This window comes from Agelaius tricolor, unplaced genomic scaffold (genome assembly GCF_023055355.1).
Source record: "Agelaius tricolor isolate 1412-34295 unplaced genomic scaffold, bAgeTri1.0.p SCAF_9, whole genome shotgun sequence".
NCBI classification, from domain to species: domain Eukaryota; kingdom Metazoa; phylum Chordata; class Aves; order Passeriformes; family Icteridae; genus Agelaius; species Agelaius tricolor.
Genome location: NW_027269269.1, coordinates 40,941,238 through 40,956,835, shown reverse-complemented (window position 1 = coordinate 40,956,835; position 15,598 = coordinate 40,941,238). Strand labels below are relative to the sequence as shown.

Below are 15,598 nucleotides of genomic sequence, written 5' to 3'. Positions count from 1 at the left end.
ACAGAAGTTTAGCTACGTGTGATACTCTTTCATATATAAAAGTACTTACGTTGCTTTCATTTCTCATTATGTTGACCTATGTTGTCATTATCTCACATTTGCCCTCCATGTAGCAGTTGATACATAAATGCTGCATCTGTTTTTCGGTCCTTTCACTGCCTGGATTTTCAAATGGGGTATTTTCCTTAGTCCAATGATTCCTTGCATCCAAAAATTGACCACAATTTAAATATCATTAATAATATCATTATTAAATATCATGAATTGTGTCTGTCTCTGTAGTCTGTCATGGAGAAAACTTATGCTGGTAACTGTTTTTTTTATTTTTAGTCTCTTTTAATTGGGAATAAGTTGCTTAATGTTAGAGAATGTTTGTTTACTCTTTTTTTCACTGAGGAGCCGATGTGCCCCTGCAAAGCCATAACTTGAGAAAGAAAAAGCATAGGTAAGTGGAATTCAATGAATAATTGATTACTGAAGTAACTACATAATTATTAGGGAACGTGACAGAGAATTGTGACAGCGCAGGAGAAGGGGGAAAAAAAAAAAAAAGCTGAAGACAAATAAACTCCTGTTTTTTAAAATCAGACACATTTCTCATACCACACCGCACAATAACCCTGCAGGAGCAGCGAGGCAAGGCGAGATGGCATGACATCCTTTCGGAACGTGCCTTTCTCCCGCTCGAACATTGCGGCGCGCATCACAATGGGCGAGGTAACGAATCAATTGAGCGGGACTCGCCCCCGCCGCCGTCCCCCAGCCCGTGCCCGCCCCGGAGCCGCCGCCGCCGCCGCTCCTCGGCTTTGTGGCTGTAGGACCCGGGGGGCGCCGCCGCCGCCAATCGCCGCCGCTGCCGGGCTCTATTTGTATGCGATGCCTCCCGCTCCCAGCCCTGAGAGTAACGCGGGGAACGGGGCCGAAAGAATCCCTTTCCGGAGAAGGATTTGATTTTTTTATTTTTTTATTTTTTCCAAGGGTCCTGATACTGGGAAGAATCCGGTTTCATCCCCCTTTTATTCAAAAGTCTGCTGAACAGCTTGTCGACTTCAGCGCGCTTCCCCTCTCTCTCTCTCTCCCTCTCTCTCTCTCTCTCACCCTCGCTCTCCCTCTCCATATAAATACACGGAGCTCTGTCCTCGCCCTATGCAAGGAAAGTTGGGAAGGACTGCCTGGATGATGGAACCGCTAGTTTTCTGAGAGCCGCCTGATCCCGCAGGGTGAGTGCCCCAACTCCCGAAGGAGAGGCCGGTGCCGGGCTCCGGCCGGCAGCCGCAGGGACGGGATGGCCGCTCCCGCTGCCGGGCAGCGGCACCGAGCGAGGGAGGCAACACTTTCCCGGAGGCGCCGGGAGAGGTCACCGCGGGAGAGGGGATGCCAGAGTCGCGAGTGCGAGCGGTCCAACAAGTTTCTGCGCGGGTACCGCCGGCGTGCGCCTGGTCGGGAAAAAGTTGCCGGGGGCTCTGCGGATTGCATCCCCCGCTCCTCTCGCCGCCCGCGGGCTCGGGTGTGATTAACAAAGAAGTTTGGCCGCTGCGCAGCCGGCATCCCTGGCCGGGCGATCTCGGGGCGCCTCTCCGGCGGTCCCGCCGCGGAGCGGAGCGGGGGATCCGCGCCGCAACTTCTGGCGGGGCGCTCCCGGCAGCCGGGGCGAGGAGCGCCGGCTTTGTTTTCACCGCGCTTGCGGTGACCTTTTCCCTTCTGGTGGGGATGCCGCCGCCGAGGAGCAGCGCTGCGGGGGAAGCGCCCTCCTCTACCCGCGACGGGGAGCGAAATTGCGCGGGAGCGGGGGAATGTGCATCTATATTTGTTCGTGCGTATCTACATAGATGTAGGTGCATAAGCGGTTTTAGACACGGAAAGCGCAGCCCCGGAGGGGGATGTGACAGCGTGCCCGCCAGCCGTGGGCGGGGGGAGCGCCTCTCTCCCTGCGCAGGGGCGGAGGGGATGCGCATCCCGCGGCTGTGCGGCCGCCTCCCCGCACAATGGAGCGGCGCGGCGGGGCGGCGGGAGGCGGAGAAGGACGAGAAGGAGGAGAAGGAGGAGGAGAAGGAGGGAGGTCGTCTCCGGCTCCGCTGCAGCAGCTGCTCCTGCTGCTGCAGTGCCGCAGACCCGCGTCGCGCCCGCCCTGGCGGAGGATGCTCGGCGCGGTGCCCGCCCGGCCAGCGCAGGGTACCGCGCCCTCGCCGCCGCTGCCGCAGGGAACCGAGCCCCGGCCCGGCGCGGGGGGAGGCTCTCGGCCGGCTCCTCTCGGTCCCTGCGCGGTTCTGCCACGGGGGGCATGGAGCAAGAGCCGCTCCTTCGGTAGAGGGGTGGCAGCAGGAGTGTTGCCGCACCTGAGTGCGAAAGTATTAAGGAAAAAAAAAAAAAAAGACATAAGGAGAGAGAAGTGCAAAACACACACGCCAAATTCAGGATGCAATTAACTTTACTTATAACAAGATCAGAATCAATTTTTTTCAATTTTTTTTTGGTTGTTGTTTGTTTCCTTCATGTTCATTGGGATGTATGTTAATTAAAGAGTGATGGCTCAAAAATGAATTTAAATGGAATGAAGATGTTTTTCATTTCAATTTCACATTTTAGTTATAAAAATAATTATTTTTAAGTTGCTGGTTGTGCTGAGTGCATTGAAGATCTTTAGAGGCTTTTTTTTTTTGCTTTTGAGGAAAAAACATTTTGTGTCATGCCTATGTTTCACAGATATGTGAGTAGAAGGGACAGCTCTCTAATAGTAGAGCATTATGTGTAAATACATGTTAAGGTTCAACTGATGGGCAAGAAGTGGCATTTGGGAAGGTTTCTTATTAAGCTGAAGTTCATCCTCTTCACTTAAGGAAAAAGCAGCCTTTGTTGTATGCAGTTTGTACACAAAACAGGTAAAGAATCTCCTGTTGTATTATGGAGTAGTAAGGCTAATCTCTAAACATCACATCTGACTTTTACTACGTGCTGATTTTCTTAATTCATTTTGTATTTGTCTCTATGTGTGTCTTCTACTTACATCTTGCACTGCTGTTCATTCCACTGGCATGAAGAGGCTATAGGAGTGTGGAAAGAGAGACAGCTTTTGGTGATTAGGGGCAAGGAAAGGAGGCAGAAAGCTAGTAAAATTATTCTAATGCTTCTCAGAGTAATTTATTGCTTTTCAGTCTTACAGCAAAACCAGCCAAACTTCTGCAAATTGTATAACAATTTTCTACAATAACAGGTTTCTGCAAGCATCTTTGGTGCCATGGCTGATGCTTGTCTAGAAGCTGCACTGATTTCCATAAGAATCCTCATAAAAACAAAGGATGCCATTGTGGAAACTTGAAACAGCTTAGCTTGGTGATTGTTGATTGACTTTTTAGTCAGTGAAACAAAATTTCAATCTTTTCCTCTTGCTTTCCTTGGTAATATTGAATCCTCAGTATTGAGTATTGACTAGTTGAATATTGGAGAAATGAGGAGGACTCAACCAGTTTTACAATGAGGCTTCTGCAAGATGACAAAGACATCCCAACAGGCTTTTAAAAACAGGGAAGGTTATTTGAGTCCTGATGCTTTTCTTTATTTCTTTTGTTTGGGGCTTTTTTTCTTTTCCCCCACTTTGTGGACTTTTTATATTGTCTGTGGTTTGGACCACAATAAGCAACATAATCCACATGGACCTTATACATAAAAAGTATTTCCTTCAAGTAACTTTTCAAGGCATATATGCACAACCAAACTTCAATCTAAGCAATAGAGGCAAATATGTTACTCATAGGAGGCTCAGATTTTTATTGTTTTTCTAGGAAACCATAGGAAATTTCCATGTATACAGATAAGCAGATGCAATATGCTTTACCCATGTGTAAAGTATTAAGCAGGACTGATACTTGACAAGTCTGTCTTCTCTCTGAGATTCCCTGAAAATGTTTTTGCTGGGGCACGATTTAGCAAACTTGTATGAGTCAACAGGTAAGTGTGTAAACCAAGGAGGAAGAAATAAAAAAGAATGATGTGAGAAAGAAAGTGAAAGAAAATATTTTCTAGATCTTTAATTTGAGAGCAATTCCATGGCCTGTGATGCTTCTGTGGCAGAATAAGCTGTCAAGCCAATGAGTCTTTAGGAAAAAAAACATGACAATTATTGTGATTTTTGTTTGCCCAAATTTTGCACCTGCCCTTTTAAGTGTGTTCTGTGTCCTCAGAACTATGTAGCAATATCATGTTGCTTTGCTTTAGAGCCAGATCTGAACTGTCAGGTAGCAGGTGACAGAAGTTTTGTGTGTAACATGTGAATCCATCTGAGGCTGCAAACCTGTGCTTGTGGAAGAAAGAGATGGAAATTTAGATAGTGGGCTTAAACTTCACTTTTTCAAACTGTGTGTCTTTTCCAGATGCCCTTTTCTGTGTCTTAATATGCAAATTATGTTTTTTTAACATATATAGTGCATGCCCTTGTACTAACGTATTTCTGTACAGCCTTGTTACTTCCTTAACTTTGACTTTGTTAACATACAAGATCAGGAACTTTGCATATTTTCATTTCTTCTGTTGAGGAAAATAATGGAATAATTGCATATCACTAGTCAAGTTTCTGGGTAACATTTTTAGTCAACAGTTTATTTTAAGTTGTATTAATCAAGCCCTGTGAAAATAGTTCAGGCCTCAGTTCCAGGTTCAGGAGGAACATATGGCCTAATATTTCTTAAACCTCTTTCCATGATTCATAACATGACAACTAAAGCAATTTGAGTGGATTTGCACACATATTTGTTTGTATTATAGGCAAAAGAATCTCTTCAAGGAAATTTTAGATAATTTCAGAATTCTACATTCACCAAAATGATTCATCACATAACAGAAATGCAAAAAATTATCACATGTTCTCCCCAGCAATTACATTATAGACTTAAAAAAAAAAAAAGCTGTAGAAAGGACAAGGGAAATAAATAACTGTAAAGCCCTTGAAAGAACTGTAAAACAAGGATCTATACTTGAGCATGTAGGTTAAACAGCACATTAGATTTCACAAGACTCAAGTAATCCTCACCTTGCAGGGAGATACAATGAAATGTTTCTTCCAATCTACAAGAGACTTAATAGATATTCTACGTTTCACCTGTACTGCTCTATCTGTCTAAACTGCTCAGTCCATAAATCTTTCATTCCCTATCCTTCTTCTAATCATCAGCCCCATCAGTTCTCTCTCACCATTGCCAGTTTATGGTCTGTCCAAACTCATCAATCCTTTGCTCCAATTAACTCTGTCCTACAAACTCCTCCATTCATTAATCTGTCCTTGCCCATAGTGAGATCCAAGTGTGGACCATCCTCCTTCCTCCCCTGGCCATCTCTGTGTCCATTCCATAAGGGCATTTTTGTTTGCTTCCAATCCTGTATCATCCATCTTTTCTTACCCATTTGCAGATCTGTTCTCCAGGTCTGCCAAGTCATGTTCTTGTAGAGTAAATTTGTTTTCTCTAGCTTTTTCTTTTGTCAGTAGTGGACACATTGACTGTATTTGTCCTCTTTCCATTCCCAGATCATCTCTTGCTCCTCAGTAAGAGGAGTCAGTTGGTTTGATCCTTTTACCAACAATATGAACGTGGCAGGACAAAATGAGTTGGCAGGCAACAGCAGTGTGCATTGGTGACCTACTGGTGAGGGGAAATACTGCTAGTTTTGGTCTGACTTTGTAATATAACTGGTTTCAGACAAATACCTTGTGGTTATAATGTTTAAAATTAATTTAAGCAGAGTAGGAGCCAGAATCCAGAAAGTCTTGTCTTCAGACAGGTCCTTGAGTTTCTGAGCCTCAGACTTTTCTTATGTGCTCTTTGGGCCCACAGTGTCATCTTTTCTTCCTTGCAGCCTGGGACAATAGAGATGGAAGATGTTCCCTGTTCATCTTCCTGAACCATAACACTGAATAGTTTGTTAGGGACAAGGAAGTGTCAGAGACCTAAAAGAGTCTCGAGACCTGGCAAGAGCAGGAACTGATGTCTTTTACTTCCACATAAAGCAATTCCTTCCCAGTATATCATTCCCTCTCTTTCTCCTCAGTCTTTTAAGTAGCTGCCATGGTTTGTATTGCAGTTCAAACAGCCTGGATCTCCACCTGGCTCAGAGCACAGGGCTTCCTTCAGCCAGGGTATGGCACTGAGCTCAAAAGTCCTTTCATCCTCATTCTGTATCGCTGTGAGGTTGATTCAAGCTCCTACCTGAGAAAGTTCTGCCTCATTCCCATCCCTCTGGAGAAATTTTCAGGCTGAGGAAAGAAACACCTTAAGCAGCAATTAGAATGTGGCTTTTTCTACATCACTTTGGTCAGTTTAGGGGAAATCATTCTGCATAAACTCTGGATTTCCCTCTCAGAGCCTCTGTGTGATAGAAGAAGTGGGGAGGCATAAAAAATAAACTTAAGTGTGCATCTTTGTTATTCCCCATAACAATTAAGTCTGTTCTGCTCCTAAAAGTGGCATAAGAAAGACTCATCTGTTAAAACAGGATTCACTTGCCAACAATGGTGACTTTTCACACTAAGTTTGCTATAATTATGACTCCATATTAAAAAAGAACCATATCTGACTATGTCACCTAATGTATCACTCCTTGATGCTTCTGCTATTTTATGTGTCTGTTTGAACGCAGACACAAGTGTCAATTAAACACTTGGTTTGTTTTATTTAATTTTTTTTTGTGCTTCTGGCTCTTTTCTTTCTGAAAGTAACAGTAGAAAAGTAAGGGAAGAAGTTTTGTCATTGTAAGACCCTGTGAGCAAATATCTTGTTGCTAAATCACATTTTTTATTGTCCTCTAGTACATTCTAAAAAAAACCCCAAGGCTTAAGGAACTTTTTAAAGTCTTCATTAACTTCAACATTCAAAATAAACCAGTGATAGAAAGCACCAAAAGCACCCCTAAAGATGAAAGGTAAAGTGATTCTCCAAACCAATATAGGTGTAAGAACAAATTACCTAACTCTACTGGAGGAGATTCACTGCATATGATGCTGCCCTTGGCAAATATGGAAATCTGAACAAATTGCAACAGTGTTTGTAACTTGCTTTTGTTCCAAGAATGCAAATACTTTAGGATTTTACTAAGAACAGCTGGACAAAAGAGTTGTAAAGTAATTTTTATTCCTTATAAAACTCTCCAATTTACTAAACTTCCAACTGCAATTCCTACCACACCCAACATAAGATGTGAAAGTCAAATGCTTTTCTTGCACTCTCTTTTATCGCCAGTGGTAGTTGTGACTCAGAGAAATTACTCTGCAAGTTTATGTCTCAAATCCACCCTAGCTGTGTAAAGAATTTTATTAGTGATAAATGAATTTAAGGATATGTCTTGACTCTTTGAACCCACGCTTGATTTTTTATAGCTGACAACTGAAACAAAAAATCTTTTCTGTGTTAAAAAATCGAGCAGGAAAATTAAACAAATTGTCTGCAGGCGGACAGGCCTGCAGACAATTCTAGCTGAAATATTTGAATGTAATAAAGCCAACTTCAGTCCCCAGATAAGCCCCTGATGCAGCTAAGTATTTTTGGCTAATAACCCTTCTGAATGTTTTTCAAAAGAAGAAAAAAGCTGTTCTTGAGAACATTGCACCCATAAGGTCTAAGGAAATTCAAAAAGTGTCACTGTTTCCCATATCAGGGTATGGTTATCAAGTTTAACTGCCTATGGCTTAAAAATGAAGCGCTGAAGAAACTGTTTCAAACAACTTTCAGATTGGGTGTGCTGTCCATGGATGAAAGCAAGGCACTCTTTTGAACTATCTCCATTCTGTTATGCAAAGATAGGAACACTTCCTCTGGGTGCAATACGAGAGGAATGAGAGAATGGAAAGTATGGCAGGAGGAATTATGAGGTCCAAATATGCTTCATCTTGCATGGAGATTTGACACTGAGAGTTAAATTTATCTCTGTTTGCTGAAGTGTATTCTGGAGTAACCCAGAGCCTGTGTGTTATTAGTGAACCTCATATCAGGAAACAGCCACAGTAAGGAGAGTACCACCAAATAGATAATATATATCTAAATAATGAAAATTACTAGATGGCAAACAAAACCAAGAAGCAGTTTTCTTCTCTTCTAACAGGAAAAGAGTACATTTTCTGTAATTTTAAAGCCAAGGTGCAATGAAGATTATTATATCATTTATGTTCAACACATTATCCAAACAAGAGTTTTAATTTTCTAGTTTCTCAGCAATGTGCAGGATAAGAGGCATCTCTCTATCTTGAAGCATTATCTCAGCTGCAAAAGATCAAAACCATACTTCAATCAAGTGCACAGAGTTCTGTTCATAGCAGTTCAACTTGAGAAATGCAAAGCTTTCAATCTTGAAATGCACATGTAATGTATAAGATACAAAGTTAGCTCTTGGACATGTTTTGAGATAGTGAGGTTTTTTTCATCTTAAAAGTTCTGATAACAAATATTAAAATGTAGTAAGTGTAAATGGCTGAGAGAAGGATGGGCATTTTCATGTCTTGCCATATTGAAACTCGATTGCAGAAGGGTGCTGTGTTTCTATCACCAGCTTGTGTAATTTAAGTGGTGTTGTTTTTATTGGCATGTAAATTGCAATTGCAAATTTCTTTTTCTTCTTTTGTTCTTGTTTCTCACACTATAGACATGAGCAACCCTCCTCACTGTGACCTTTTTTTCTTTAAATAAGAAATAAGTCTCTCCAAATCTCTGCTAGGAGGAATTTGAAGTAGGTGATCTGAATGATTTCATTATCCTCTCTCAATATCATTCCTTTAATGTCATGTATGATAGAGTCAATGTGCAAATATGCAATATCCCATTCACACTGGCAATGCAGCTCACAACTAAATTTCTGTGAAAACACGTACTCTGAATATCTTTTATTTAAATATTGCAGCCTATTTTTCAGGAAAGGTTAACCTAAGTCTTCTAGAATAAATTTCTACTCTCATTAGGGTAAATCTCTAGTTTATTATCTGAGGTCACAGATATTAATTTATATGTAAGGAAAAAAAATGCCTATGGGCTCAAAGTGTCTTCCTGATTTTTTTGCTGATGGTCACCCTCCTTGCTTATTTTAGGACATTTCTTAATGGGTATGTGTTTGCTTCACTTGATAAATAACTTTAAGTGCGAGTACAATAATTCTTTTGTACCTTTTCCCATTGATTGGTGCCAATAAAACAATTCCACTTTATGCAACCCCCAGCAACAGGCAGCACTTTAAAAGATGAAATCAGGTGAAACTGATCTTGATCTATGCCAAGGCACGCAGAATACTGCAAAGCAAAACACATCCGTTTTACTGTGATACTTTTTGTAAGGCCGCAGAGTTCATAATCTGCTGTTTCTAAAGTGCCCTCTGTGCCCAGCATCACCCAGCTCTGACTAATGAGACACAAGTTCTGCTCTAATCAGCAGAGATCAAAAGAGGCAGTGGCCATAACCTTGCATTGATCCAGAGAGAGCCCAGCCATTGGAGGAAGATGTTATTCAGAATGTTTCTGTCTGACAACAGGAACCAAGTGTGAATCCTACAGCTTTTCTGCTCATCTGCTTATCATCACAGATCGAGACAGTCAGAAGGGAAATCTATATACTTTGGGAATAGAAAAATAATGCAAATTTCTGCTCACTGACCTCTATATGACTCTGCAATGCATTTCTAATCTCAGACGACACACATCTTCTTATCCCGCTGTCAGGAGTAACCTATAATAAGACAACCACTAGATATTTCTTGCAGTTTAGTACAAGACAGTTCTGCCCTTTTCTGCTGAGATGATCATGGGTGATTCTAAAGCTCTTTCTGGTTTTATTCTGACTATAATATAACATGCTGCTTGGGAGAATGGTTCAAACCCTCACACATCTCTGGGAAGGCAGGAAAATTTCAGCTGACCTCAGTTACTCAGATTTCATTGATTCTTGGCTGAGCTACAGTAATGAGAAGCATGAGAGACTAAATATTTAGAAAACACTAGGCAATATAAAATCATGCAGCACATTTCCTGCTGGGGCTGCCAGAAGCATGTTGACCCTACTCTTTGCATCCCCTTAAGTTCAAGGCTTCTGTCTTAATATCCAGGGATTTTAATGTTTTTCGTCCAGGATAAACAGAATTTTTCAAGCTCTGTAGATAATGCCTCTTTCTGGCCTGAAGGAATGTAAAATGCATTGAAACCTCTGCAAGACACAAGATCTTCTAGGGGCGTGTGCTAAAGCACTATGAAACCTATTCCCTGGGGACTCTAGGACTCATTTAAGTGCACCCCTCCCTCTGAATACAGCACTCCTCTAGGTTGGAGTCATGTCTAGATTGATTGCATAACACAGAGGGGGTTTGGTTGGTTGTTTGTTTGAAGACTGTCTCTCAGTCATCAGTGAGAGAGTCAAACCTGATAGCTGCTGGTCAAACCCACCCAAAAGACATAAAACCGCTTAGTATTGTGTATTCTGCATGGATGGCATCACAAAGTGCCCTGAAGGAGAAACTGAGCATCACTCTGAGCGCTGTTTCAGAGTGGGAGGAGCAGGAGAGGGATGTGTGGCAGGTTCCCTCTCTTCCATGAGTGTCCTCCTGTCCTGGCTCAGCCATTCTCTGGCAGGTGGGATGGATAGGTTGGACTACAGCCATGTGTCCTTGCAGCCTTGCTTGTCTGCATAAGATACAGCTGCTCCTTTGTCTCCTTGGGCTGCACTAAAGAGTCACGGGACTTGTCCCAGCCAAAGCCACTAAAAATAGTTTCTGTAGTGAGTGACTTTAATCTTTCCATGACAGTGATTTGCCATGTTGTTGTATGCAGGTGAACAGATAGAAGCTCTGACATGGGGGCTTTGCGTTTTTTGAGCTTTTTTTGGAAGAAAATGGAACTTTTGAAATCTCTAGGGCTGTTCTATCTCAACTATATTTCAGGGGAAAAAGCACCAGAATTACAGGTATTAATATCTTCATACTCAAGAGGTATGAGCAATCTCTAAATTCTTAAATATACCACTTTTCAGATGAAGATAATACCTTGCTACCAAATCCTAGCAACAAGAAGCAATGTGACAGAATACAAGAAAATAAACATCTACACGAAGCCCTTTACAGGAAAGGAGAGAAGCTATAAATTGCTTCTCAGCTCCAGGTAGCTTTATCTCTATGTCAAAGAAAAGCATGTTCTAGAAACTTATATTTATTATTAAAGAAATTATTTATGATTAAAACCACATCCCCTTTTCAAGATAAACAGGGACAAAACAAGAAATCCAAATGTACCTCAAATGAGATTCTTCCTCTTTCTTTTTTCTTTTATTTTTCTTGTTGCAAAACTTATTAAAGGCACTTATTCTATTGTGCCTTTTCCACACTTTCTGACGACAGACCATCCTTCACGTAGGAGTAAATCTGTTATTGTAGGTGGCACTGGAATATTAGTTGGAAATTCAGTTCCTGAGCCTGCTCCTCCCTCTAGTGGAACAGATACTCTTCTCATCAGTAATTCTGGAAAAAAAGAATGGAAATACATAACCTTGACAGCATATTTTTCTTCTTCTCTATGACTGGCTCAGAAAACTGGATGGATAAGACCTGTTCAGGCAGCTAAGAGAACTTAAATGCTGCTCCACCTGGAGCACCTGCTGGTGAGAGCCATTGCTGGAGTGCAGGAGGAAGGTGCCTGTTCTGCCCTGCTTTCCTGTTTTTCCTTGGTGCTTGGGAGTACCAGGGGATGTGACAGGTAATTATGTGTCTGTCACAGAGATGGGACACCCCTCTCCAAGAATCTGCTTCAACTGCAGTAGTTTTTTTAATTGGTTGGTACTAATAATTTAAAGTAGAGTGATTGTAGTTCAGAAGCAAAATGCCCACATCAATGCTTTTCAGTGTGCTTCGAAATTAAAAAAAAACCAAAATCAACCAACCAACAGAAAACCAAACAAAAACAATGAAACAAGCAAAAGAAAAACAAACAAAAATTTGAAAACCAAACAGAAGAAAAACAAACAAAATTTTGAAACAAACAAAAGAAAAGCAAACAAAACCCCAAAACAAAAATACAAGCTGTGTAATTGCTTGTATGATGTTGTGTGATTAAAATAAAATTAAAAGGGGCCGTAAATGCAATATCAAATATTGCACAACCCACCTTTCTATTAATGTTATTTTTGTTCAAGTGTAGCATTTCTGTTTCTTTAACAATAAGCTACTGGTGAAGAATAGAGGGGATTTGCTGTGAGAATGGAGATTACACACCTGATTTGGGTTCACATAGGGAATGTAACATGGATTTAAAGATACAAAACAAATCTGGGTGTTCAGCTGCAGTATTACCTGCCAGCAATTTTCAATGGTTTCCATGAAAATTGTTTGAATAATAGAGAAACCATCTGAATAGGTAGATGTGAGGACCTATTACTTGCCTGGCTCAGCAGTGGCTGGCAAACCCTCCTTTGTGACCCCAAAGCCTCTTCCCACTCTCTTCATGACTCATATCCATCTACTGCTTTCCTTAGACATTTAGGAGACTAAAGATTATCACAGCATTAAAGACTTGAAAATGTTTGTGTATGTTAATTATTCAATGATATGCTGTGTTTAATTAATACCTTATGGTTTTGAAGTGTTTTTTTCAGCTGATTACATTCCCAGTTTTTTCAGCTGATTACATTTCCAGTTACAATTTCTTGTTACCTTACATTGTAGCAACACAGTAAATAAACACCAGCATCAGGGTTTCAACCTGTTACTAAAGATCATAATTCTGTTTTCCCTGAGTCAGTAGGAGCACACTGACTAGAAATAGGTCATAAAGAAACACCAATGCTCTAGATTCTCTAGATCATCAAAAATAGTAAAAATGGGAGCAAAATGTTTGAATTTTCCTGAACTTTGTCCATGACTTAATAGTCTGTTGAGAGTTTTTGAAATACAGAACGTTAAGGAATGAATGCACTGAGGACATAAGGACAATAAATAGGAAAGGTACTGCACGTTACATTGTGAATGTTACCTTAAGTATATTTTTCTTAAAGTGGTGTATGATTTATGGAGGCTGCCTGTGTGAATTGTACCTCCCACCAGTAGCTTCTCCGCACAGAGAAAGAACAGCTTATTGCAGCTGTCAGCTAATGAAATGACTCCTGCAGTTCAAGTAGTTGCAGCTTTGGGATGAAAACTGTGGTTCTGACATTTTTGGCAATGTACACTGATGTCCTGTGGCAGAGGGCTTTTGTTTTGCCATGATGTACAACTACTGCACTGAGGAAACCTCATAAAGGCTGGAGTATCAGAAACCACTTTATCATTAATCTGCTGTTATATTTTTTTGCTGAGCAGCAGAAAGTCTGCCAAATTTTGTGCAGAACATAATCTTTGAGGTCAATGTAGTTTCAGTGTGTGTGATTACTTTCTTAAGATGTAAAGCTTAAAAAAAGAATAAAAATAGTAAGGGGCTGAGATTGCCTTTACAGAGGGTAATCACATGTCCATTTTGGAGCTTTGGCTGTCAGGGCACAGGAGGAAATATCTTCCATGGGATATTAGTACTTTGTTTGTAAGGCCTTTAGGGTCAAGAGATGCATCATCTTAAAGCCACACTGCACCTAGATTTTTTTTTTTTTGAATTAGCAAGTCCAAATATCATGCAAATGAATGGATAAAGCAGCTGGAAATAGTCTGATTCATTACTGTACAGTTTATGGCTGTGCATGTAACTCAAAAAGATGTGACGGCAATTCCAGCACTTATACCTTATTTCTCTGAGTGTAAATGCATCCACAGACCTCTTATTACAGTCTAACTGGAGGGCTGGTGAATAATCTCAGCATGGTTGAGCAGCAAATGTTGGAGGATAATTGGATCTGCAGGCTAAGATAGTATGAGCCTGGAAGGTCTGGTAGGGAAGATTGATAGGCAGTTGTTTTACATCACATTTGAAATCCACTTTTTGTTTGTAATTTTATGTGCAAGATAAGTTGCCTTTAAAAGTTTAAAATTAAAAGTTTTGATTCGAATGAAAGATTGGGGTTAATGTTCCCTAAATAATGTCTCTGTAGTCATAAGCTGGTGAGCAGAGCATGCTGAAGAGTTCATTCAATAAAGCTTATAAGCCTTTAATTAAATTGAGAAGCCATTTATACAATGCTTTAAAAGTGGATCTTTGAACGTAAATTTGAGACACTGAGTTGAGGATAATCAAGCATGATATGTCCTTACAGTGTACTGTACTTGCTTATTGGATACTTTTCCATCTCAAGTGTGTCTTCAGTGAATTATTGTATGTTAAAAGACAAAGAAAAAAGTACAGCTGAAGCACTCTGGATAAACTCTGGCCTTTGTCTTCTCTTTACAAAGCTGCTAGTGGTTTGCTGTATTTTTAGCATTTTTTGCTGGGATTTTTTTAGCAAGCCTAACTTGGACAAGTGCTGCTGCATTAAGCCTTTAAATATTTATTATTATTATTATCATCATTATCATTATCATTATTACTATTATCATTATTATTATTGTCCGTTGTTTATCCATTTTGCCTCCTTTTGATAAGAAATCTGTTCTTTCATTGTTGTTTATTTTAGGACACTTAACAGCTCAGGATAGGATACATTCTGCTGGCTTCTTGGCAAAGTTATTCTATTTAAAACATGTTTGATAAGGCCATAGAATTTAAGATAAAACTTGTCTGAAAGGAGGGGACTCATTCACACTGGTTGTCAGGCTGGGTTTCACAGTGGTGTTGGCCAACATAGTTGGGATCTAGTACCTGAAATTGGGATGATTTTACATTGCCCTCTTCTCACATGCTTCAAACAAGACAAAACATGAGCAATCACAATGACAGCCACCCTGTGTTCAGAGCTAATCTTGGAATCTGCTATCTGACTATGCAGCTCAATTTGCTTGAGAGGCAGAGGTCTCAAAGATACCCAAGTTCCTACAAGCGGCAGAGGAGAAGAGAGTGACCCAAATTAAGGTGCACATGACCCCAGTATTTATCTGTTCTGTGAGTCTCACTGAGTGACTGAGCAGTGTGTACTTCTTGGCTGGATAAAGAGAAGCAAGCTGCTCCAGACAAGTCCCAGATCCTTTCCTGTTTTTTCCCTCTGCATGACTTAGGCATGTGCTGGTGGGAAATTGGGGAATGTGGAGCTGACCTGCTCATATGTACAATTTTCCACCGTGGCTGGAAGGAAGGTGGCTGAATTGTAACCAGCAGTGTTGTAAGAGAGGAGGAGAAGGGGTTCAGGACCTGAATTTTTAGGAAGAGACCCTCCACAGCACAGGCTGCTCATTGCAGGCATCTGCAGGGACAGCCTACGGCATTTTCTCACAATCTTAATGACACAGGAAGGCAGGTGAAGACCAGAGAGAAAATAGGTTGTAGTGGCCATCAGCAGTAGTTCCTGAAAATCTGAGAACATCCCCTAGATTTATTGACAGGAAATAAATCCATAAATTGGCTGTTGTTGTGTCCCTCACAATTGCAGTTATTAAATCTCTCCATTCAAATAGGAGAAATCATATGACATAATTTCAGGTCTGGATTTGACCAGCTATATGGGACTGTATAAAATGCAAATTATTTAGTCTTTACCATAGCAAGAAAGGAGAATTAGTATGTCTTTAGCTTTTATCATAC

At 40.9% G+C, this 15,598-nt stretch overlaps 1 protein-coding gene across 1 annotated transcript in view; it reads left to right on the top strand.

The window, feature by feature from the left end:
- The first annotated feature begins 795 nt into the window (after nt 1-795).
- Nucleotides 796-15,598, top strand: part of ROBO1 (roundabout guidance receptor 1) — a 687,918-nt gene continuing 673,115 nt past the window's right edge. The window contains exon 1 of the mRNA XM_071433703.1: nt 796-1,220. The gene's annotated coding sequence lies outside the window, so the exon portion shown is untranslated. The remainder of the gene's footprint in view (nt 1,221-15,598) is intronic.